The sequence below is a fragment of the Schistocerca nitens genome, chromosome 1, assembly GCF_023898315.1.
Source record: "Schistocerca nitens isolate TAMUIC-IGC-003100 chromosome 1, iqSchNite1.1, whole genome shotgun sequence".
Classification (NCBI taxonomy): Eukaryota; Metazoa; Arthropoda; class Insecta; order Orthoptera; family Acrididae; genus Schistocerca; species Schistocerca nitens.
In genome coordinates this window covers 854,426,559-854,451,983 of record NC_064614.1, presented here as the reverse complement: position 1 = coordinate 854,451,983, position 25,425 = coordinate 854,426,559, and the positions used below count along the sequence as shown (strand labels likewise).

The following is a 25,425-nucleotide window of genomic DNA, read 5'->3' as shown; positions in this document are numbered from 1 at the left end:
TGGATTTGCGCATAATAAAGGGTAACGGGAGCTGATTCTCATTGTCAGACAGCTAATAGAGAAATAGAGAATTCAATAACTCTTAAGTACTTTGTTTCTAGGACTACAGCATACCTTTCGTCTGTGTTCCATGGAAAGAACTGTGGATTGTGCTAGAATAAATGAGTGTTCCTGATGACCTTATTACCCATATAAGAAATCTCTATTCTGATAGTAAGACATTAATCAGACAAGAAAAGTCAATTTCAAGCCATTTTGAAATACGTAAAAGACAGCGGTGCATCTTATCACCAGCTATATTCAACAGAGCATAGAATGCGAGAATGCTCTGTGACTCCCATCCGCATTGGGAAAGATGGACAAACGTAATACTAAATTACGCACTATGGTCGAAGTGTTAGAAATATGTAGATCGCTGTCTGGTATACTTTTTCCAGAACGTGTTATGACAAAAAGTCGTCAAGGCTGGACTGGAGGACAAAAATTAGTAATTTAAGATTCACTGGTGACATCACGCTGTGCACAGTATCACAAGTGGAAATGAAGGAATTGCTGGACGGAATTAAGAGAGAAAGTGAGAAACTTGAGTTGTCAATGAATAAGAAAACGACCGAGATAAAACTTGTTGGTTATTTGACTGTATATTATCATAAATAAAGAACCCTAATTCCCAAAAAAAACTGCTCATAGATCTTGCCAAAAGCCGAGAAGTGATTCTTGGTATTGTAGCTCTCTGGGGCACTCCGGGATGCTCTCTGTGTGAGGCACCCTGTGCGCCTCTGTGAATCGCAACTTGATTGCGTCACACATCTGAGGGCTGTATGTGTCCTGTGGTGTCAGACTTAGAATTTTTAATTCGTCGGCGGCAGCAGTCCGATCCAGACTGGCAGTGCGCCCGGAAATGGTTGCGCTTATATAGCCCCGCTCGTTATCAAAACCGCAACTTCCTGTGTGAGCGTTGAATCGTCGTCGGCGGCTAGCAAAGCTAGGGTCGTCGACGATGGAAAAATTCTGCATTAGTTCCCATTTTGTACTGAGTCTTCGTGTTTTTTTTTAGGTGGTGACCTGAATTTTGCGCTTTTTAACAATGATAAATGCAGTCATGGTAATGGATTGCTTACCGTGGTTATTGCTCGTTGTGGAAGTACTGAGAGTACTGGTGGCCTTGAAAGTTTTAATAACTGGACGACATTTCTTATCGCAGTTTTAATGTTGGTGAAATATATAGTAAGGTCATTCAGCCTCCGTATTATTACTCTACGATGTCTTTTGTATTGGGGACTCGTGGACGTTGTAAAGTGGATCAAGATGAAGCTATTTATGTATGGTGTAAAGGATCGGGTGAATGTGAAAATGTAAAACTTGGTGATTTGAGGTAGTATCCTGAATTTTGCTCTTTTTAACAATGATACATTTCGTCATTGTAAAGGTTGGCTTACCGTGATTATTGCTCGCTGCGCAAGTATTGAGAGTGTTGGTAGCCTTGAAAGTTTAAGAACCGTGACGTCATTGCTTATCGTACTTTTACTGTTGATGAAGTATTTAGTGAAGACGCTGAAAATGTGGGTCGGGCTGCTGTACGGGTAAATACTTTGAACGACTTACGAGATGCGTCGTTCTACGCGTGTTCGGCGCTCGCACGCTACTGTTTACAAGGCCATTGATAATATTAGAGTCACTACAAACGAACCAACAAAGCAATCTTCTAAGATTCCAGGGTGAGGAGAGTTGTCCAGTGTTTGTTTCCAGCGAATCCTGCAGTTCTTTGGTCACGTAGTTCGACAAGAGGCGGCTGACTTGGAGAAGGTGATCACCCAAGCCAAAGTTGAAGAAACAAGATTGCAGGGAAGACCACCGTAACGATGGATGGACAAGATAAAGGAAAAGACAAGCCAAACATTGGACCACCTACTCCGAGATACAGAACACTGGGAACAATTGAGCCAGACTGTTAAGAAGATAATGTAATGGGTCGCCAACTTTCAACTGAGACGTCGGCCTCTGGCACACTCCTCAGTACAGCCGAGCTCTTCGCCCTGTATCACGTCACGGAGTACGTCCGACGACACAGCCTTTTCAACTGTGTCCTCTGCTCAGACTCACTCAGTGCCCTTCAGAGTCTATGTGCGCTGTACACTGCCCATCCCTTAGTGCAGCCGGTCCAAGACAACTGTCGCTTGGTGGAACCAGTGTGATGTTTCTGTGGGTGTCTGGTCACGTCGGTCTGCCAGGAAACGAGGCTGCTGACGCTGCTGTCAAGGCTGCAGTCCTCGTACCTCAGCCCGCGAGTACCTATATTCCCTCCGATGATCTCTGCGTTGCCGTCTGTCAGGAGGTGGTGTCCCTTCGGCATCGCCAATGGCCCTTCCTTCACGGCAATAGTCTTCGGCTTATTAAGCCTCTCCCAGCGCCTTGGACGACCTCCTCTCGGCCGTCCCCCCGGGAGGAGATTATTTTAACTCGGCTGCGTATTGGGCACTCCCTTTACAGCCATCGTCACTTGCTAAGTAGCGGTACCGCACCACTTTGTACACATTGCTCCCAAATAATAACTGCCCTTTTTTTTTTTAACCATGTAAGTTTCAGATTCGGTTTGCCGTCTGATTTATCAGCCGTTTTAGCGAGTGACGCGCGGGCTGTCGACCACGTTTTACTTTTTATGCTTCGAAGCAATATGACGAAGGCCATTTAATTTTTAGTTTTGGACCTCCATTTCTGTATGGTGTCTTTTTTTAGCCATTTTTCCACGTGCCTGTGTTAAGCTGTCACCTATCCTCTCAACTAGGACTGGGCCGGCCGGTGTGGCCGAGCGGTTCTAGGCGCTACAGTCTGGAACCGCGCGACCGCTACGGTCGCAGGTTCGAATCCTGCCTCGGGCATGGGTGTGTTAGTTAGGTTTAAGTAGTTCTAAGTTCTAGGGGACTCATGACCTCAGAAGTTAAGTCCCATAGTGCTAGAGCCATTTGAACCATTTTTGAATTAGGCCTGACGTATAGTTGTTTAACTCCTCTCTGTGTTCGTGTTCTATAGTTTTGACTTGGGTGCGTATGACCCCAGTTGTTTTTTGCGCCCTAAAGCAAAACGAAATAAAAAAAAGCGTTCAACTGTGAAAGACGGATTATTGGTTATGTTAAGTCCATAGCGGAAAGTGAATGAAATAATTGATACATTACAATTATTGCACTGTTTATTTCCCCGAACTACCGTCCAGTCATGAAATGGATATTGGAACAGATGCGACTGGCTTGCTGAGTTCAAACGTGAAAGAGAGTGCGCTCTTTAACGTACTGGATGACGTTCCGTACCAAGAGAAGTAGCAATTGATGCTTATACGCCGAATATTGAAATTGCACCGCGAGTTACCTTTTTGAAAGGGAGGAGAGCTGGCTGAAACACGCAATAGTTCTCTTTATCTTACATGTGGGTGACACACTTTGGTGCGTATTCTCTATTTCGCTAAACAGTGACACTGATCAGATATACCACGATTTCTTTTGTCAGTCCAGAATGTCAAGCGCAACGCCACCTCGCTCCCTGGAAATCCTGGATCAACCTTACTGACTAAACGGGAAGCCACGCTGAAAGAAGAGTTTCATAGACTGAATGATCAGACAGCTTACTCTGCGTAGTGTTTAGATTTTCACAACACTTTACGTATAATGCGAGTCATTTCGTAAATACTTTTGTTCAGTATCCATATCATTTGTCTTCAGTTTGACACAGCGGGCACCGGTGTCAGCAGCATATTCATAAGTTTTGTCTACTACCTAAGAGGCAAAAACTGATTATTCCTCTCCAATCCTCTAATCATTCGCTCGAACCCAAATAATATGATCCATTTTCACGTGTGGTTCAAATGACTCTGAGTATTATGGGACTTGACATCTGAGGTCATCAGTCCCCTAGAACTTAGAACTACTTAAATCTAACTAATCTAAGGACATCACATACATCCATGCCGGAGGCAGGATTAGAACCTGCGCCGTAGCGGACGCGCGGTTCCAGACTGAAGCGCCTAGAACAGCTTGGCCACAGCAGCCGGCCAAAGTTCACGAGTGGTTGCGAGATATTTTGAAATAACGAAGGAATATGCTCTTTGCTATTTCAGCGTAATACAACGCGTGTGTATCCCTGTCGCATGGATAATGTACAGACTGACCAAGAGAAATGTGTATCTCAAAGTATAGCCCAGAGAGAAGCATGACATGGATTACAACTTGATAAAGTTGATGTTCCATCTTTCATTTGCCCTGATTTCATAAATAATGTTTAGCTCCAAAGCACAACAGACTAGTTGCGCCTACATCGCCAGAATGGCTCTAATGAATGCCTGTGAGGTAATATTGTTTTGTTATAACACAGTATCACATGCCCACACTCAGTGCGCTACTGTTTCGGTGTCTTGATATTTAACTAACGCACCAGAACACTGTCTGGGGAACAGAAACCATACGCTGCCATTTCTGTTCCCCATAGCAGGAAAACATAATATTAAAAAACAATATTTCTGTCACAAATATTCGAATCAAGTTCTCTCGATCGACTATCTTCGCATTAGCGTGCTTTTTAATCTCAGCTGTGGACGCCACTTGGTGCTTAACATTTACAGGCGTGTTTATTCACCCCTCTGCAGACTTTTGATTATACAACCTCATTTTTCTTTTGTATACAAAAGTAACCGCTCTGTCTTTGCCTACTCTCCAATTTCTGTGATTTTTCATTTCTTTGTGTTTGAAAAAGATCTATCTCTTTTCTCTTTATTTATAGCTCAAAGTCTCGCCTGTGGGAATGGCAAGAACTTCTTCACATCGCACAAATTCTTCGGCCTTTCTCTGCTATTGTCATTTCTATGATACAACATCGCAAACCTTGTGTGGTTTCTACCTGTGCCACTATTTTCTTCATTTATACCCTACTCCGTTTCATTTAGTGTGAAGTTACAGTAAAAATATTTGATTTTATATTTATATAAAATGCCGTGTTGACTTGGTACTGAAAGTTTCATACCGAAAACCTGGCAAAGAGATTATTCTATAAAGAACATAATTCTTGATGTACAGTGGTTACTCCCAATTAGCACCTCCGAACCCAAAGAAAAAAACTCATAAATATCTGCAATAAGCAATGCGTCTATTCTGATTTTTTTTTCTGCTTCCTTGAATCCCTTTCAACTGCTTGAAAAACTGATTTATCTGTTTCATTTATGAGAAAAATTTACGTAGCTATATTGTGAGAATAAATCTTACAAGGACTTTGAATCTGTGCCTACAGTTGTAGATATTATTACATGCGCGTCTTTATTTGAACGAGTGTTTGAAACAGCTTGACAGAATAGATAGGAAATTACATGAGAATGAAAAGATGATAAATATCTCTTAAGACATTCATCAAAAAATCCTACACCATATAGAGCCTATATGCAACAAAGAAATTTATTGAATGATGTGTTGTAAACACTATTTACTATATAGTGGAAGCAATAATATAAAGGTTAGAGAAAGAGGATGCATCCCCTGTGTGGGATTGATGCGCCGTTGGCTAAATAAATAGTTGACTCAGCTACAATATCATGTCACGTACTCCCAAATCGGATTATTACTCTCTCGATACAACTGCACCACCATAATGAGTTTTGACGTTTAGCTTAAGCATCCAGTGAATTTGGAGTCTGTTCTGTCTGTTGTGCCCGTGTGGGTTTGTGTTGTCTAATGCCTAGGCTCTGAGATAAAGCTGAGAGAGGCAGTTTTTGTGTTTTCGTTTCAGGGACTTCCAGTTCCCGTTAGTTTCTCGAAGGTCGCACAGCCGTAGTAGCACTAGAGCCGGACGTTACGAAACCATATGTAACACACGAAAAAGCTTCTCTCTGCGCAGAGCACTGGTGTTTGAAGACAACACGCAGCTGCTGCTTGTAGACAGCCGGTTCGATAACTCAGACGTAAATTTTCGACAGTTCTCTGGTCTGTCTGTTTTGACGTTCTTACCCATTCGCTATCATATTTCTATGCTCTTTAAATCCAAGTCATTTGATTTCGGTTACTATAATATCGCTGACCTTCATGAAAAGAGTCCTACTTCGTTTATTTCTCGTTTTTTGTAAAGTAATGCCTTTTTCGTGACGCCACTCTGCTGGCTGCGTGAATTAGTAACAACTTACAGTAAAAAATGTGTAGTATAATATTCCCATGTGGTCCCATCATTTTTTGTCCTGTATATCAACTTGACTCTCCTTTGACATTACTCGGTGTATGTGAATTCATCAAGCTGAACCGTACTTCGAATGTCCTCTTAAACTTTACATCCCTATGCAGGTGGTATTAGTGAGCTAGTTCTCAGATCGTAGGCAGGCAAGGATACATAAGTGTCTGTAGAAAACAAACCAAGCACCGAATTCATGGTACCTTTATTTCTTCTTTACAGTCGAACTTGCGCTAAAATAATACTGCTTGTAGGAATACATCTAATATGTTCGTACCGGACGCCATGAAAACTTTAATCTCAGTACTTCTCTTCTTCTACACCCCTGGAAATGGAAAAAAGAACACATTGACACCGGTGTGTCAGACCCACCATACTTGCTCCGGACACTGCGAGAGGGCTGTACAAGCAATGATCACACGCACGGCACAGCGGACACACCAGGAACCGCGGTGTTGGCCGTCGAATGGCGCTAGCTGCGCAGCATTTGTGCACCGCCGCCGTCAGTGTCAGCCAGTTTGCCGTGGCATACGGAGCTCCATCGCAGTCTTTAACACTGGTAGCATGCCGCGACAGCGTGGACGTGAACCGTATGTGCAGTTGACGGACTTTGAGCGAGGGCGTATAGTGGGCATGCGGGAGGCCGGGTGGACGTACCGCCGAATTGCTCAACACGTGGGGCGTGAGGTCTCCACAGTACATCGATGTTGTCGCCAGTGGTCGGCGGAAGGTGCACGTGCCCGTCGACCTGGGACCGGACCGCAGCGACGCACGGATGCACGCCAAGACCGTAGGATCCTACGCAGTGCCGTAGGGGACCGCACCGCCACTTCCCAGCAAATTAGGGACACTGTTGCTCCTGGGGTATCGGCGAGGACCATTCGCAACCGTCTCCATGAAGCTGGGCTACGGTCCCGCACACCGTTAGGCCGTCTTCCGCTCACGCCCCAACAATTGCAGCCCGCCTCCAGTGGTGTCGCGACAGGCGTGAATGGAGGGACGAATGGAGACGTGTCGTCTTCAGCGATGAGAGTCGCTTCTGCCTTGGTGCCAATGATGGTCGTATGCGTGTTTGGCGCCGTGCAGGTGAGCGCCACAATCAGGACTGCATACGACCGAGGCACACAGGGCCAACACCCGGCATCATGGTGTGGGGAGCGATCTCCTACACTGGCCGTACACCACTGGTGATCGTCGAGGGGACACTGAATAGTGCACGGTACATCCAAACCGTCATCGAACCCATCGTTCTACCATTCCTAGACCGGAAAGGGAACTTGCTGTTCCAACAGGACAATGCACGTCCGCATGTATCCCGTGCCACCCAACGTGCTCTAGAAGGTGTAAGTCAACTACCCTGGCCAGCAAGATCTCCGGATCTGTCCCCCATTGAGCATGTTTGGGACTGGATGAAGCGTCGTCTCACGCGGTCTGCACGTCCAGCACGAACGCTGGTCCAACTGAGGCGCCAGGTGGAAATGGCATGGCAAGCCGTTCCACAGGACTACATCCAGTATCTCTACGATCGTCTCCATGGGAAAATAGCAGCCTGCATTGCTGCGAAAGGTGGATATACACTGTACTAGTGCCGACATGTGCATGCTCTGTTGCCTGTGTCTATGTGCCTGTGGTTCTGTCAGTGTGATCATGTGATGTATCTGACCCCAGGAATGTGTCAATAAAGTTTCCCCTTCCTGGGACAATGAATTCACGGTGTTCTTATTTCAATTTCCAGGAGTGTACAAAGATGACAGAGTTTTTATTTCTGAAGATTGTGGTTCAAATCCAGATCAGCTAGAATGATTCTGTTTCTAATGGAGTACCTGAATGCAAAGACACTCCCTTTTACTAGTCAGTAGCGCAGATTTCTTTTCAGATTCGGATAGGTAGTCTTACATGCCATTTACATAAAGGTCGCTAACTAGAACACATACATATATTACTTACTGTGTATTAATAAAGACGTGCAAGTCCAGATTTTGCACGTACCAATTGGATAGCGCCACGTATCCACCACACCAACCACACTTCATCCTCTTACCATTCTTTCACATACAACCAGACAAACCGAGATCACGTATTTTGGTTAGAGCTGCTACCGATAGATATGAAGTGCCTGGGGCAGGGAAGAAATTCAAGATGGAATGCATCAAACCGTTCAGATAACTGATAACACACCCCTTAAACGACAACGATCGTTGCAAACTATATGAACGTATAATCGGTTCAGTTTTGTCGATTTTTAATTAGTCACAAGTATGACGTTCGAAGGCTCTAAGCTCCAAAAATCAAGTAAAAAGTCTAAAATTAATGTTTGTTATTGTTTTTAAAGGTGCACCCGTGGTCTAAAGATGGTGTCTTTGATTAGAAATCGAAACGTCCTTGGCCCCGGGTTCGAACTCCGCCACTGCTCAAATTTTTAATAAAAATCATCATAGCTTCTAGCGTAAGAAGTGACCCCCATTCTGACAACTTCCTTGTCAGAGAGGGGGGAAGAGTGGACACAGGTTCAGGGCATTCTTTTGCCCCTGGGGTGGGAAATTGCCCCTAAAGGCGGAAAAATCAGTAATGGTCAACGGCATGAGGATGCAGAAGGAAACAGAAACCACTGCATTCAAAGCACATAGGACAGGACATGTGGCCTGTAATTGAAAAAGTGTTACGACGATCTCCCCATTGCCAAAAGATTACGGAATAGTTTCCCATTCGGACTTCCGAAAGTGGATTGCCAAGCGGAAGGTGACCATGAGAAAAAGACTGAATAACCAACGTTCTATTTGTCGGGGCGTGTAATGTCAGAAGTTTGAACGTGGTAGGGAAGATAGAAAATCTGAAAAGGGAAATGCAGAAGCTGAATCCAAATATAGAGGGAGTCAGAGAAGTGAAATACAATGAACTCAAGGATTTCTGATCAGATGCGTATAGGCTAAATTCAACAGCCGCAGAAAATGGAATAACGAGGGTGGGATCTGTTACGAATACGAAGATAGGGCAGAGTGTGTGTTGCTGTGAACAGTTCAGTGACAGGGTTGTTCTCATCAGAACAACGATAGTTCAGGTATACATGCCGACGTCACAAGCTGGAGAGATGGTCATGGCACATGAGGAAATTGAACGGGTAATTCAGTACGTAAAGAAAGACGAAAATTTAATTGTCATGGGTGACTGGAACGCTGTTTTAGGGAAGGAGTAGAAGAAAGGATTACTGGAAAATATGGGCTTGGTAATAAGAATGAGAGAGGAGAAAGACTAATTGATCTGTGCAATAAATTTCAGATAGTAATAGTGAATAGAATACTCTGCTCAACAGTCACAAGAAGAGGGTTTGTACTTGGAAAATGCCGGGACATACAGGAAGATTTTAGATAGGTTACATCATGATCAGGCATTCCAAAATCAGATACTGGATCGTAATGCATACCCAGGAGCAGATATAGACACAGAATTTCATTCATGGTCGTAAGCATGTTAAAATTTTTTTGCAATTGATGATTGAATTTCATCCTGAAAAAATCACAGTTTAGTGGTGATGAAGAATAGGATAAAATTTATGAGCCTACTCAGGAAGAACACTATGACAAAAAATGGGATACGGGAGAGCAAAGTAAATGCTTGAAGCTGTCTGAGGCTATAGATACTGCGATAAGGAATAGTTTAGTAATCAGCTAGTTTGAAGAGAAATGGACTTCTCTGAAAAGGGCGACCACAGAAGTTGGAAAGAAAAACATAGGTACAAAGAAGGTAAATGCGAAGAAACCATGGGTAGCAGAAGAAATAGCTAAGCTGATCGATGAAAAAGGGAAGTAAAAAAATGGTCATGAAAACTCAGGAATACAAAAATACATATCACTTGGAATGAAACAAACAGGGAGTGGAGGGAAGCTAAGGCGAATTGGCTGCATGTAAAATGTGAAGAAATCCAAAAAGAAATGTTCGTCGGAAGGACTGACTCAGCATATAGAGAAATCAAAACAACCTTCAGAGAAATTAAGAGCAATGGTGATGGCATTACAAGTGCAATGGGAATTCCACTGTTAAATGCAGAGGAGAGAGCGGATAGGTGGAAAGAGTACATTTAAGGTCTCTCTGAGGAGAAGACTTACATGATATGATAGAAGAAGGAATAGGAGACGATAGGGAAAAGATGTTATGAATTAATATTCATACCTGTCAGTACTTGTTTTTTTCTGGAATTGTAATTATTACATATCTATGTAGTGTATCCCCTATGTACCACTATGGGCTGTTTTATCACACATCGTAAAGCACGTTGGAACTAACTCTTGCACCAGCTCCCTACAGTAACGGCCCACCGGGAACTGGCAGGGACGGTGATGGCGAAGCATGAGGGACAACACGACTTTCAATCGGACTGTAGAGTACCACGAGCAACCAATAACCTCGAGACACTTCAACCTTCGGAAACACAATTCGTCAGCTCTCAAGAAGCTAGAACATCTGGACGGCCCTTCTACCCGTCAACTTTTCTATCCTCGGACGGGTGAAATAGGGTGGGGTGGCCTGGGAAGCGGGTGTATCTCCCCCCTTCCCCTCCCCCTCCGGTCTTTTGCCCCATGTATATTTCTCTGTGAAGCTGCGTGTTTATTCGGCTCTCCAATCTTGTCGTCGCTCTGGCTGGTAGCCTCTGTCTTCGGTTGCTCTCTTTCCCCTTTTGCGCTTTTTATTTTGTCCCGCCGCCCCCGCCGCCCCCGCTGAGTGCCGTGCGGCGTGCGTGGAGCCGGCGGAGCCCCCGGATAAGCCGTGTCACAGCTGGCTGCGCCCAGGCTCGTGAATGCGCCTCGCGCCGAGTGCCCGGGCGATTCTCCGCCACCGCCGTGTCTCGCTTCCCCAACCTCCGTTCCCTATTCGTCTCCTTTTCGCGTCTCGGCTTCGATTTGGAAGGCGTTTCTGATACTGAATATCGAGAAGGCATTAGAATGAATTTCGGGGATTAGCATTAAGTTTTCTGGAGGCGATTTCCTTGCACCTACCGGTTCCCAGAAGGACAAGACCAGCACGACAACGCACGCGACTGCCTTCGGAGGCAACGTCTGCCTTGTCACACGAGATGTACCTACAGTAATATGAGCTTTACAGGTCTGAAGGAATTAAATGAGGTTTGTATGATGCACTAACTCAAAAAGATGTTACTTTTTCTCTTAAGCCAACTTCTATATGAGAACTTGATATTTCCAATATTTAATTTGGATGCCACGCCTGGTACTATATTTGTTCGTCAAAGTGCACCTTTTATTGTCGATTGTGACCGTCAGGTAATGGATGTTGTTGAAACAAGTGTAATAAACTCGATCATTAAATAATATCAAGAAAAACTTACAGTGGTGCGCATTTGCCGGGCTTGGAGATCAGGTAATTGGCTCACGTCTCATCATTCATCGTGCAGGAGAGTGCGTTTCGAGATACGTCTCTCTTGAAAGAACCACTACCTTTCTATAAAAAGATTATGAATCGAATATAATCCAAACGAAGAGAGGAAATGGAAAACATTCCAAGTGCCGTATCTCACACTTGTCATCTGTATAACCACAAAACATAATGACATGAATTAGAAAATAAATACTTTATTAAGAACATTGTAAATGCCATACCCGGAAACCGAATGCGTCTAAGTGCCAGTGAGAAAGTTTTTGTTCCAAGTGCCATTAACACTGAGTCAGTACGTTTTTTTTGTAATAATATAGATATACAGCATTAAGGTTTTTAGTTAAAACAACTATACTCAACAAAAACTATTTGCCGTATCTTTTAAATTTTTGTATCACTAGAGGGAAGCAGAGCTTGGCACAAGGACCATGCGCCATCCCCTGACGAGTGTATAAAGACTTTCCCCACGGTCTGACGCCTGGATCAAGTCTACGGAGATGCAACAGAGTACTGAGAACATATACCAATGAAAATGCGTTTTGTGAAAAATCGCCCATGGAACTTTTTCAATTTCCAGTTTTGACCTGATGTTCGCGATTAATAGTAGTGGAGTGTCTTAATGTATTCATCACTGCGCACGCCCAGATGCGCAATGAAGATACCTGCTGAAGACAACACAATCTACGCATATTATGTGTTTCAGGTGTGGATATTGTAGATACATAGGAGAGCCTCCAAGTTAGATAAACCCATAAAAACTCGTATCAACCCTCCTTGCATAACTGCACCGCCACAAAATGGTTCAAATGGCTCTAAGCACTATGGGACTTAACATCTGAGGTCATCACTCCCCTAAACTTAGAACTACTTAAACCTAACTAACCTAAGGACGCCACACGCATCCATGCCCGAGGCAGGATTCGAACCTGCGACCGTAGTAGCAGCGCGGTTCCGGATTGAAGCGCCTACAACCGCTCGGCCACAACGGCCGGCTGCACCGCCACACATCCGATTCATTAACCATCATAGCTATTTGCCCTCAAATTCCAAATTTCGGAGCGTATCGATGGCAACCCTACAGCTGTTATTTGAGATGGAGGTCACACATCTGTTGGAGACAAAATGGTGCACGACCCCCCCCCCCTCCACACACACACACACACACACACACACACACACACCTCCCTCCGGTGAGATATTCAAGTGATCTAACGAAGGGACAAAGTAAACATAAGTCAGATCAGCCGGACTGAAATCTGACAGGTGAGAAATTGTCAGCACTGTAGCGTCGGAATTAAGAGATTTATGAACGTGCTGGTTGTCAACGGGAAGGTGTGGCGATCACAAACAATGTAACTCTAGAGCCCAGTTTCGACTCAGTGTAGAACTGTACTACCCGCACCAAATAGTTGCAGCTGAAATAAGACATGTACGAGGGGGCATCAGAAAGCAAGATGCACGTTATTTTTGCAGGTCAAGTAATTTCCACTGAATGTTACACTGTTCTTCAAAGTGAGATGAATCTCTGCGAATTTTTCACTTTTTGTCCAAAAAATCTTACTGTCCAGCGAACTTTAACTTTGGAATATGTTTTCTATTTCCATGTAATTTCACTCCCACACTGAGATGTTGTCTTCCCCGCAGCAAAGCTGTGCCTGCTGAAAACTAGGACCATATACTCACTTCTGGCAATGCGCCACTTTCTGATTTCCCTACGTACTTCAACCAAGAAAAAAAACAATAAAAAACAGTGAAACAGCGTCACAGGGGGCGTAGAAAACTGGTAGCTTAGTTAAACACAGTAAACAGGCATAAATTCGTATTTGTGTCAAACAGAGCCCATAACAGCCACATCATTAATCCAGGTGGGGCTGACACAGTTAAGTATTGTTAACAAGGTACTTCAATATTTCAGAAAGATATAGGAGAAAGAGCTGAGAGATATAAAATACATTAATTATTTGCTGCAGTAGGAGAACAGGCGGTAAATTATCTGACCAGCAGATCTTGTTCCGTGGGTTATATTCTTTGGACGTGATTTCTCCAGTTCAAGTAATTCGTGAAATCCTTAACGACGACTCGCAAAGACGGTTCACGGTAAGATCTGTGTGTTTAAGTACTTGGAATAGAATTTCAACCAAGATGGCGCATAATTGCAGGTTGTCACCTATTAGTCTGTATCAGAGACAAAGATATCGTCAATAATTGTCCAGGGATAAACTGTCTTCGAATATGAAGTTTTCGTACATAAAGTAATAACTTTTTTATCGATTGAATCACACAATAAATATTTTTTCTCAGTTAAAATTTCATTTGTTCCCTTGCATTCATTCCTTTAGGCGTAACACTTCTAAAGTATGATAAGGTACCGATTACGTTAGCAGAATACGGCCAGACGACGTATGCCCAACGTATCATTACAGAGTGCTATGAAACATATGACGCATTATTGTGACACACACACGCCACAGATCGCCGTGTCAGTGTCCCACATCTTTTCAAACCACCTGTGTTTTAAAGCACTGTAGAATGGCACGTTGCTTACAGGCTGAGAGGAGCCGTTTTCGTATGATGGTGTGTCGCCAGTCACCACTCTATGAGAAAATGAGAAGAGGTTCGGTAATCTAAAACAGGATGTTAATACACCGTCTTCAATCATCTTCTCTCTCCCCTCCCCCGTAAGCACCCTACACCCTCGACGACAAGATACTAAATTGAAAGTTTCTCCCTCTGTCAAATTCAGTTACATTGCAATAGCGTTGATTAACAACGTTGGCTACTGTTACAGATAAAAGAAAGACTCTGGTCTCTAAGCAAGATCTAATGTTCTTCCTCCTCGTGTTGTGAAGAGTATGATACGAAATAATACAATGTTTAAGACCCTGGACTCAAATTGAGCAGTCTCGTGCTTCACAACGTGTGCGGGCATACTGAGTAAGGTTTTTCGTACTTTCTCTAAATCACTTGTGGCGAATTCTGGGATAGCTCTTTTGAAACTGCCATCGCTAATTTCCTATGTCCCATGTATAATAATGCCGATGCCAATGGTACATTACATCTTAATTTCATATTTAGTACTTTTTCTGTAGCACCTCTATGTCGATTCATTAAGAATAATACAAATGTATCTCACTTGCCATTGTTGTTTGTCATTTACGAAGCATGCAGCGTAAACTCTTTTATTTGATGATAAACTAAGCTTTACACAAGAAAGACATCTCAAGTAGCCCCTGGTTTGAAACCGGACGAAGAATGGTTCCGAAATAAAAGTTACGGAATCAAAAAGTTCTGCAGGTGAAGAAGGGAATGGTTCTGTCAACAAGACTGCGAACACTTTCTAAGTCAACCATGTCGAAGATAAGCTAGTTCTTCAACTCTAATAACCACGTTGTCGGCGGCACATAATAGTAAATGGAAGAAAAGTAACTGGAATGTGTGTCACAACACGTATAACGTTAGAGTTCTGGCATGCCTGTTTAGCAACATCGCACAGAACGACCCCCGCTTGTCGTAATAATTGTTACTTAGGGGAAAATATAAACATCATCTACCGCTCAAGAAATATATATTTCCTGACATTTAGGTTAATATGTTCGTAAATACAAACAAAGGTAAGAGCAAAATGTTTTACGGTATAAAATAAATGTTCAAGTAACAGCCTAAGCTGCTATTCTGTGGAGTCCGTTTCTTGCCAGTACCGATTACGTTCGCAGAACACGGCCAGACGACATGTGCCCAACGTATCATTACAGAGTGCTTTGAAACATATGAAGCATTATTGTGACACACACACACACACACACACACACACACACACACACACACACACACACACGCCACAGGTCGCCGTGTCAGTTTCACACATCTTTTCAAACCACCTGTGCTTTAAAGCACTGTAAATGGCACGTTGGACACACGTCGCGCCGGCCGCTGTGGTCGAGCGGTTCTAGGCGCTTCAGTCCGGAACCACGCGGCTGCTACGGTCGCAGGTTCGAATCCTGCCTCGAGCTTGGATGTGTGTGATGTCCTTAGTTAGGTTCAAGTAGTTCTAAGTCTAGGGGACTGATGACCTCAGATGTTAAGTCCCATAGTGCTCAGAACCATTTGAACCATTTTTAGACACACGTCACCTGACGACACTCAAACAATGCTGTCGGTACGAGGGCGTGCTGAAACGTAACGCCTTCAAATATTTATATGAAAACTCTTAAAGCGTTTTAAGTAAAACGAACGTTGTATTTTATATCTTTATTCTTCATGTCTACATATTTATTTCTCATACGCACCCTGGTGACGAACACATTCCTCCCAACGGGAGACAGATACCGTCATTGTAGAATGCTATACTTTTCGTACACATCCGCAACCTCACACTTGCTTGCACCACTTCGTCATTACCAGAGTGAAGTCCTCGGAGGTGTTCATCAAGTTTTGGAAACAGACGAAAATCCAGTGGACCGAGTCGAGACTGTGTGGAGGATGATCGATGTCAGTGATCCAAAGGCGTCGGATTGTTGCAGGTGTCTCAGCGCTCGTCTGTGTGGTCTGGCATTGTGATGCTGAAGAAGAGGGTGCTCTATGTGTAGAGGAACTCTTCGAATTCGACGCTCGAATAGAGCACAGCGCGCTGTTCCTCACGCACCTACATAGTTAAGTTACACACCGCCATCATATACGCTACAATTCAGTGCCCTCTAGCGGCAGAGGGTTGCAAATATATAGACATGAAGAAGAAAGATGTAAAATTTCAGTGACTTTTGATTTATTTAAATAAAAGCTTTAAGAGCATTCACATAAAAATTCCGGAGGCATTACTTTTCAGCATTCCCTCATGCTACCAATAAAGCACTCTGCACCATGGCAGCTGACGTGATTATTTACGAATTTATTTTATATTATCATCAGCAACGGTAGCACAAACGAGCACAAAATATTGTTTTCGCTTACGTTACTACGCAAGAGTAGCAGAAAATTCCATAATAGCTAACTGGAGCTTTGGAATGACTGCTAATTTGCGGAGTCCAACCTTCGCTGTACGGTTAAGGCACAGGCGTCTCCTGATATAATGGCCTTTAATGGTGTGTGGTACCAGGGTATCAGACGTGTATTTCCGAGAACCCTGAGCTGCTTCAGTCTTCCGATCATTAATTAGTCGCTTCGTATTTCACCGAAACCACTTCCATCATGTACTGAGGGGTTTCTGTAACGGGATGAGATTAAACGTCTGGTTGTAGAATTCGTCGCCCGAGTAGGAAATTCACTTCCGTAAATTCCAGGTTTCCGCTGCCTAAGTATTAATTTTGGCCCTGAAACCGGAGGTAAGTTGTTAGTATTTCCGTGGGGTTCACACAAAAAAGACCTCACCTTTACAATGAATTCGATCAGCCAGACATACGAGGTGTGGCTAGAAAAAAACCGGACTAGTACTGGTGAAACAATAAAACGAATGCAATAAGGCTGAAAGTCGCGTGGCCTGTCACGTGACTCTCGCTCCGCCTACCGCTCGAGTTTCATCTGCCTCCTGCACACAGTCTGTCCGTGTCGTCTGTTTTAAGTAGTTGACGTTTTGTCTGTGCGTCGGAAAATGTTGAGTGTACAGAAAGAACAGCGTGTTAACATCAAATTTTGTTTCAAACTAGGAAAATCTGCAAGTGAAACGTTTGTAATGTTCCAACAAGTGTACGGCGATGATTGTTTATCGCGAACACAAGTGTTTGAGTGGTTTAAACGATTTAAAGATGGCCGCGAAGACACCAGTGATGACACTCGCACTGGCAGACCATTGTGAGCAAAAACTGATGCAAACATTGAAAAAATCGGTAAACTTGTTCGACAAGATCGCCGTTTAACAATCAGAGCAGTGTCTGAGTTAACAGGAGTTGACAAGTTTTTCCATTCGTCTGCAAAGAATTCGTGTTACTATTTTGCAGCTGTGGCTTATTAAACTGATTGTTCGGTAATTCTCACATCTGTCAACACCTGCTTTCTTTGGGATTGGAATTACTATATTCTTCTTGAAGTCTGAGGGTATTTCGCCTGTTTCATACATCTTGCTCACCAGATGGTAGAGTTTTGTCAGGACTGGCTCTCCCAAGGCCGTCAGTAGTTCCGATGGAATGTTGTCTACTCCGAGGGCCTTGTTTCGACTCAGGTCTTTCAGTACTCTGTCAAACTCTTCACGCAGTATCGTATCTCCCATTTCATCTTCATCTACATCCTCTTCCATTTCCATAATATTGTCCTCAAGTACATCGCCCTTGTATAGACCCTCTATATACTCCTTCCACCTTTCTGCTTTCCCTTCTTTGCTTAGAACTGGGTTGCCATCTGAGCTCTTGATATTCATACAAGTGGTTCTCTTCTCTCCAAAGGTCTCTTTAATTTTCCTGTAGGCAGTATCTATCTTACCCCTAGTGAGATAAGCCTCTACATCCTTACATTTGTCCTCTAGCCATCCCTGCTTAGCCATTTTGCACTTCCTGTCGATCTCATTTTTGAGACGTTTGTATTCATTTTTGCCTGCTTCATTTACTGCATTTTTATATTTTCTCCTTTCATCAATTAAATTCAATATTTCTTCTGTTACCCAAGGATTTCTACTAGCCCTCATCTTTTTACCTACTTGATCCTCTGCTGCCTTCACTACTTCATCCCTCAAAGCTACCCATTCTTCTTCTACTGTATTTCTTTCCCCCATTCCTGTCAATTGTTCCCTTATGCTCTTCCTGAAACTCTGTACAACCTCTGGTTTAGTCAGTTTATCCAGGTCCCATCTCCTTAAATTCCCACCTTTTTGCAGTTTCTTCAGGTTTAATCTACAGGTCATAACCAATAGATTGTGGTCAGAGTCCACATCTGTCCCTGGAAATGTCTTACAATTTACAACCTGGTTCCTAAATCTCTGTGTTACCATTATATAATCTATCTGATACCTTTTAGTATCTCCAGGGTTCTTCCATGTATACAGCCTTCTATCATGATTCTTAAACCAAGTGTTGGATATGATTAAGTTGTGCTCTGTGCAAAATTCCACCAGGCGGCTTCCTCTTTCATTTCTTAGCCCCAATCCATATTCACCTACTATGTTTCCTTCTCTCCCTTTTCCTACACTCGAATTCCAGTCACCCATGACTATTAAAGTTTCGTCTCCCTTCACTATCTGAATAATTTCTTTTATTTCATCATACATTTCTTCAATTTCTTCGTCATCTGCAGAGCTAGTTGGCATATAAACTTGTACTACTGTAGTAGGTGTGGGCTTCGTATGTATCTTGGCCACAATAATGCGTTCACTATGCTGTTTGTAGTAGCTTACCCGCATTCCTATTTTCCTATTCATTATTAAACCTACTCCTGCATTACCCCTATTTGACTTTGTGTTTATAACCCTGTAGTCACCTGACCAGAAGTCTTGTTCCTCCTGCCACCGAACTTCACTAATTTCCACTATATCTAACTTTAGCCTGTCCATTTCCCTTTTCAAATTTTCTAACCTACCTGCCCGATTAAGGGATCTGACATTCCACGCTCCGATCCGTAGAACGCCAGTTTTCTTTCTCCTAATAACGACATCCTCTTGAGTAGTCCCCGCCCGGAGATCCGAATGGGGGACTATTTTACCTCCGGAATATTTTACCCAAGAGGACGCCATCATCATTTAATCATACAGTAAAGCTGCATGCCCTCGGGAAAAATTACGGCCGTAGTTTCCCCTTGCTTTCAGCCGTTCGCAGTACCAGCACAGCAAGGCCGTTTTGGTTATTGTTACAAGGCCAGATCAGTCAATCATCCAGACTGTTGCCCTTGCAACTACTGAAAAGGCTGCTGCCCCTCTTCAGGAACCACACGTTTTTCTGGCCTCTCAACAGATACCCCTCCGTTGTGGTTGTACCTACGGTACGGCTATCTGTATCGCTGAGGCACGCAAGCCTCCCCACCAACGGTAAGGTCCATGGTTCATGGGGGATGACGGAACATTTATTATACAAATATTCAACGTGGAACATTATATTGATATAGTCTTGGTTCTAGATGAATGATCTGAGAAATTTAAATAAAGAGAGCCTCATTATTCAGAATTTGCACACATACGACATCAAAGCGAACGATAAATTTGTGTAAAAAAAAGAGATGTTTTATTAAACTACATTTTTACAACTAATTAAAAATAGCACCATGCCAATTTCTTTACGTGCAACACTTTTCACCTACGCATGTTTTCAAAGTCCTTCAATTTTTCATTGGTGCTCGAGAAAGTAGCACGTGAACAGCCAAACAGTTTCGCCGTTATCGAAATGCTAGTTCCCATATACCAGGCCATGACAATCTGTCCATTTTCAAACTAGCTTTGTCAGTGAATTTCCCCTTCTGCAGCCCGTATGTCTTACATGTTTTGCACACTGCGTCAAGTGCCCGAAACACTACAAGACAATATTCAATTTCACGAAGGGCAGTGGTCAAAGTGCTTCTGCTCATCATTATACGCTCTTAAGAGAAAAAATTCGTGCTTGCTCTAAGTATAACTTGATTTTAGGATGTATATTATCTTACATCCCTCGTAACATCGTGAAAGGCTAAACTGCTAATCAGTAACGAGTCCCGTCTTTCTTTGTTTTCCATAAACAGAGAACTTCACCTTTGCATTGGAACAGTAACCCGCAATGGTAGTGTGCGATTATATGCTGCATCCACGTTTTACAAAATGCGTTTGAACTATAGTTTTTACTTTGACACTAAGTGAAATAATGTGACACCACAAACTCAAGATTTAGTTGCCTACTGCTAGTCGACCAGACACCTGCCTGGCACACGAGCGGTGACAGGACGGATTAAAGAGAGTCACCAATAGCTTCGATCAACACTCGAGTGTTTTTGAAATGTTGCCAATGGGCAACTGTAACGCATGGGGTATAACAGGAATAGCCTGTGTAAACCGTTCAGGAGCAGTAGTGATTTGTGATGAGGATAACACTGTACTGTGCTGTTCTTTGAGTGGGCGTCCCAAATACTGTAACAGTATTCTAAGACGGATAGCACAAGTAATTTTACGTGGTCTCCTTTACTGATGAGCTACACTTTACTAGAACTGTTCCAATATAACCGAAGAAGACCAATCGGTTTACCTACAAACTACCTGACGCGCTCATTCCATTGCACGTCGCTCTGCAGCGTTGCGCCTAGATATTCAGTCAATGTGATTGTACAATGTAGGCTTTCACGGCCGGTGCTGTCTTCAGTTAAAACCGACATATGGAGACGAAACGTTAGGTGGACATTTTATACATCGACCACGGCCTCTCAGCCCGGAAGTTTGAACTGAAGAATGTGATTTTGTCAAGAAGCACACCATTAATAGAGCATTGAAAGATTATAGGAGTAGCAAAATGAGGCACTGGTACCGCCTGAGGAGGCTGCTTACCTTTGTATCAGATTAGGTTATAAAAGTTTATATCTCGGTCAAATAATGTTTTGTTAAAATTTATCACCAGTTTCAGCTTTGAAGCCGTCATCAGACCTAAAAATGTAGCAACGACAAGTAGGCCTATAATCACTACATGTACTGACTACGTGTCTATATGATGCCGCTAAATTTTTAAATCTGATGATGGCTTGAAAACCGAAACTAATAACGAGTGTTAGTAAAGTATTATGTAACTTTTGGGAATGTTGTTACTGAATTATTCTATTAATTCAGTCCAATCGATCACGGTAGCGGAAAAGTGGTTTTACTGCTACAGTTCTTTAAGGGCGACAAATTGCTCACTTACTGGTTATCATCGTAAACACTTGCTGTCAGGGCAGCTCTAGAACAGAAATACGGCGACGATAAAAAATAACCGATAACATCTATTAAAGAGTATGTTACAAAAGGGTACTTAACTTTCGTCTAGTTTGATGTGTGGCATTGCATGTCATAAACCGACTACCGTGAAATCTTAATAACTCTGCTGTCTCTTGGCAGTCTATGATATTTTCTCCATAGTTGTAAATAATGTTGCAGACACACATGATTGTCTTATTAATCCATAAACAGCGACTGCTGAGTCGGAATGTAGTCTTCAGAGAACTGTACCGAACTGGCTGCTGGCACTGAATGTCTGACTGTTGGAGAGGAACTGTCCGAGTGTCCACAGCACGTCAGCTTTTAAGCATGTTTCCGGAAGAATTTCCATCTCTGCCAGAAAAGGTGGAAGCAATGTAGTCCACGGATGAAAGCACTCCCTTAGGATGTGGCACTACTATCACGGGCGAGTACTGGGTGGCACAAAAAATATCCAACTACCATTGATTAAACAAGTTTATCTATCAAAGATCAGTAGCACATCTGCTCTGACATAGATTGAAACAAGACACTTCGGGGTCAGGGATTTTCTCTGCCTCGTGATGACTGGGTGTTGTGTGATGTCCTTAGGTTAGTTAGGTTTAAGTAGTTCTAAGTTATAGGGGACTGATGACCATAGATGTTAAGTCCCATAGTTCTCAGAGCCATTTGAACCAAACAAGACACTTCTTGAATTAAAACAATACCTCTGGCAGCTGAAGCCAGTTAGATCGTCACAGAGTCTACGTTCGTTAAGCAGCACTTTATAAGAAGTCAAAATACTGTAAGGAGCAAAATTGTTTGTTTGGCCTGACTGTTTGAAACTTACACAGGAGTAAGTTTACAAAGGTCCACAAGTCTGCCACGACTGCAGAATTCCTGTCTTCTTCGACGAGGAGGCCACGAACACACACAGTTGGCAGCAGCCAGGGTCGTGAAGTCAGACGTGAACAGAAACGATGTTGTAGAGGAGGCGCTGGAGGGAGAATTCTCATTGACGGCATCCTGGCGGAATCGGTGCCTGGCACAGGAAGCTCGCTGGGAGCGAACTGTTCTGGTCTGGTCTGGCCCGAGTGCTGTCCTAAATAACAATCTGCGCTTATTTTTGATCACGTGTCGTTTGGGAGAGAATAGGTTCGTACAGCCGGCGGCCTGTAACGGTGCTGGGTTCGTCTCCTGACGGACAGCCGGAGCATGGCCGTCTGTCTTCCGGAAAATTGTCCCTGTCAGTTACGCTTCTTTGAAGTACTGATGTGATGTTGGTTGCTGACACTGCAGGGGTTAAGCCTCAGTACAACAAGCACAATGCGCTGATGGGTGTCGTGTAGAAGCGGAAAGTGGTCCGAATTTGTGAATGCCATCTGGAGACTGTTGCTCAGAATTAAGAAGAGCCAAGCGAGTTGTTGTGCCTGTATGGTGGCGGGCTCTTGTGGTATTTGTTGTGTATCCTTAATCTTGGTGCACAACATCAAACAACACATTGACTTTCATAATCTAACATTAAAGTATTGCTTTTCCTTTTCATCTCCAGTAATTTACATTTTTCCTCTTTTAGGGCAAGCTGCCATTCATCACACCAAATATAAACTCTGCCCACGGCAACAGGCAGTGGCAGATTGCTGTTCACCCTACCAGTATGTGAAGAATAACAGCAGACCTATTCATCGTGACATAAAATACGAAGGCTATTTTCTTTCAAGATCCATCGGTCATGAAATGGAAAATTGAAAATCTTTTATCAGCAACATTAAGCTACACTTCCCACCTACTTCCCCACATAGTCGTGTGGTAACAATTTTCCAGTACCCTCATCGTCGAAGGCATCCACCTGTGGTTTCCACCAATTCTCCTCTCTTATCTGTAGCTTGTTGTCTGTGCCAGAATTCTCTCCTTATAGTGAGCGTTTCATGTGGACAAAGATATGAAAATCCGAGAAAGCCAAGTCCGGGCTGTACAGCAGGTGGTCAAACACTTCCCACCGAAAACGCTGCAGGAAAAGCTTTGTTGAAGTTGTAGTATGCGACCGAGCCTTGTCCTGAAGGAGAATCCATGATTTTCTGAAATCGCTGACTGCCTGTGCTGTGAACACGATATTGCAGTGCCTGTGTTGTTCTGGGGTACTGTGCACTATCGGATTTATCCGCCGACAGTGCAGTGGGCAAGCGACTTTTAATTAAAGTGTTTCCCCTCTGCAGGAATATTCATAAGGAATGTACAAGTATATGTTGTAGACACTTGGATGACGACATATGGATTTTGGGTGCCGGACTTGGTGGCCGAGCGGTTCTAGGCGCTTCAGTCCGGAACCGCGCGACTGCTACTGTCGCAGAATCGAATCCTGCTTCGGGCATGGATGTGTGTGATGTCTTTAGGTTAGTTAGGTTTAAGTAGTTCTAAGTTCTAGGGAAGCCAACGGCCTTGCCGCAGTGGTAACACCGGTTCCCGTCAGATCACCGAAGTTAAGCGCTGTTTGGCTGGGCTAGCACTTGGATGGGTGACCATCCGGTCTGCCGAGCGCTGTTGGCAAGCGGGGTGCACTCAGCCCTTGTGAGGCAAACTGAGGACCTACGTGATTGAGAAGCAGCGGTCTCCTAAACTGACATACGGCCGGGAGGGCGGTGTGTTGACCTCATGCCCCTCCATATCAGCATCCAGTGACGTTTGTGGACTGAGGATGACACGACGGCCGGTCGGACCCGTTGGGCCTTCATGGCCTGTTCGGACGGAGTTTTTAGTTTTTTAAGTTCTAGGGAACTGATGACCTCAGATGTTAAGTCCCATAGTGCTCAGAGCCATTTGAACCATTTGAAGTTTGGGTCTGGCCTTGAGTCGTGTTGGGATAGCATAATGGTAAGGCGACCGCTCCCGATAAGCGGATAATCTGGTATCGAGTCCCACTCCGCCACAAATTTTCATTGTCGTCATTCCATTATGATCAATCCTAAGGGCCCGAGTTCGATTCCCGGCTGGGTAGGTGGTTTTCTCCACTCAGGGACCGGGTGTTGTGTTGTCATAACCATCATCATTTCATCCCCATCGACGAGCAAGTCGCCGAAGTGGCGTAAAATCGAAAGACCTGCACCCTGCGAACGGTCTACCCGACGGCAGGCCCTAGTCATACGACATTTACATTTTTATTCCATTATGCATCTGATGGTAGCTCATATTCGCAATTGGGAATGAATTTTGTGCATTGTGAACGTCTGTACGTCCTTCTTCAAAGTTCCTGTACCAATGCCGCACTTTGCCATTACGCGTGACATTTGCATTATGTGGGGTCATGAAATTAAGCGGAATCGCTCAGCATGAAGAAACTGCATGACAGCATTCACTTCACAATTGGCAGGAGACAATTATACTAGGCATCTTTACGCTCTCACTGTTTACTCAGTACTGGAAAGTGCGATGAAACGCGATCGACGGGAAGCACTGTGCAACACATCTACGTGACACTTCACCGATTTTTCACTGTGGTTTTAATTTCGCGACCTATCGGACATAGAAAATAAAATAGGCCTCGTATTTTAGCAGGAGCCTTTGATGTGGTAGTGTTTTAACCACTCCTCCATTTAAATGGGTATTTAGGAGTTGAATCATCACTACAAAAAATGATTGTACGGGGCGAGGAAAAAATATGATACCATTAAGTAAGTGCGCAATCAAGTGAAATTGCAAGGCAGGGACGTGATTACATGGTTTCAGTCTGGCACCCATCCCACTCAGTACACTTGTGGGGTCTGTCCATTGTTCACTATAAGGCGCACTGGGCCATTTGGATAAGGATAGAAGCGATGAACTCAGTGTAGCGGTACTTCAGGTCGTCCAAGTTGCTAGATTTGCTGGTATAGAGACGATCCTTGAAAACGCCACACAACGAAAAATCGCATGGCGTCAGGTCGGGTGAACGGATTGGGGATGGTAGGGGACCACGTCTACCCATACATCGTTTAGCGAACAGGTCGTTCAAGTAATCCCAAATCATGTCACTGTAATGGGCAGGGACCCCGTCTTGCTGAAAGTATTCT

General features: G+C 43.8%; 1 protein-coding gene and 1 pseudogene across 1 annotated transcript in view; both read left to right on the top strand.

Annotated features, from left to right (window-relative positions):
• The window catches only part of LOC126209561 (uncharacterized), an 811,828-nt gene that overhangs the window by 633,947 nt on the left and 152,456 nt on the right, over positions 1 to 25,425 (top strand). The window lies entirely within an intron of this gene.
• LOC126210123 (5S ribosomal RNA) lies at positions 23,809 to 23,926 on the top strand (annotated as a pseudogene).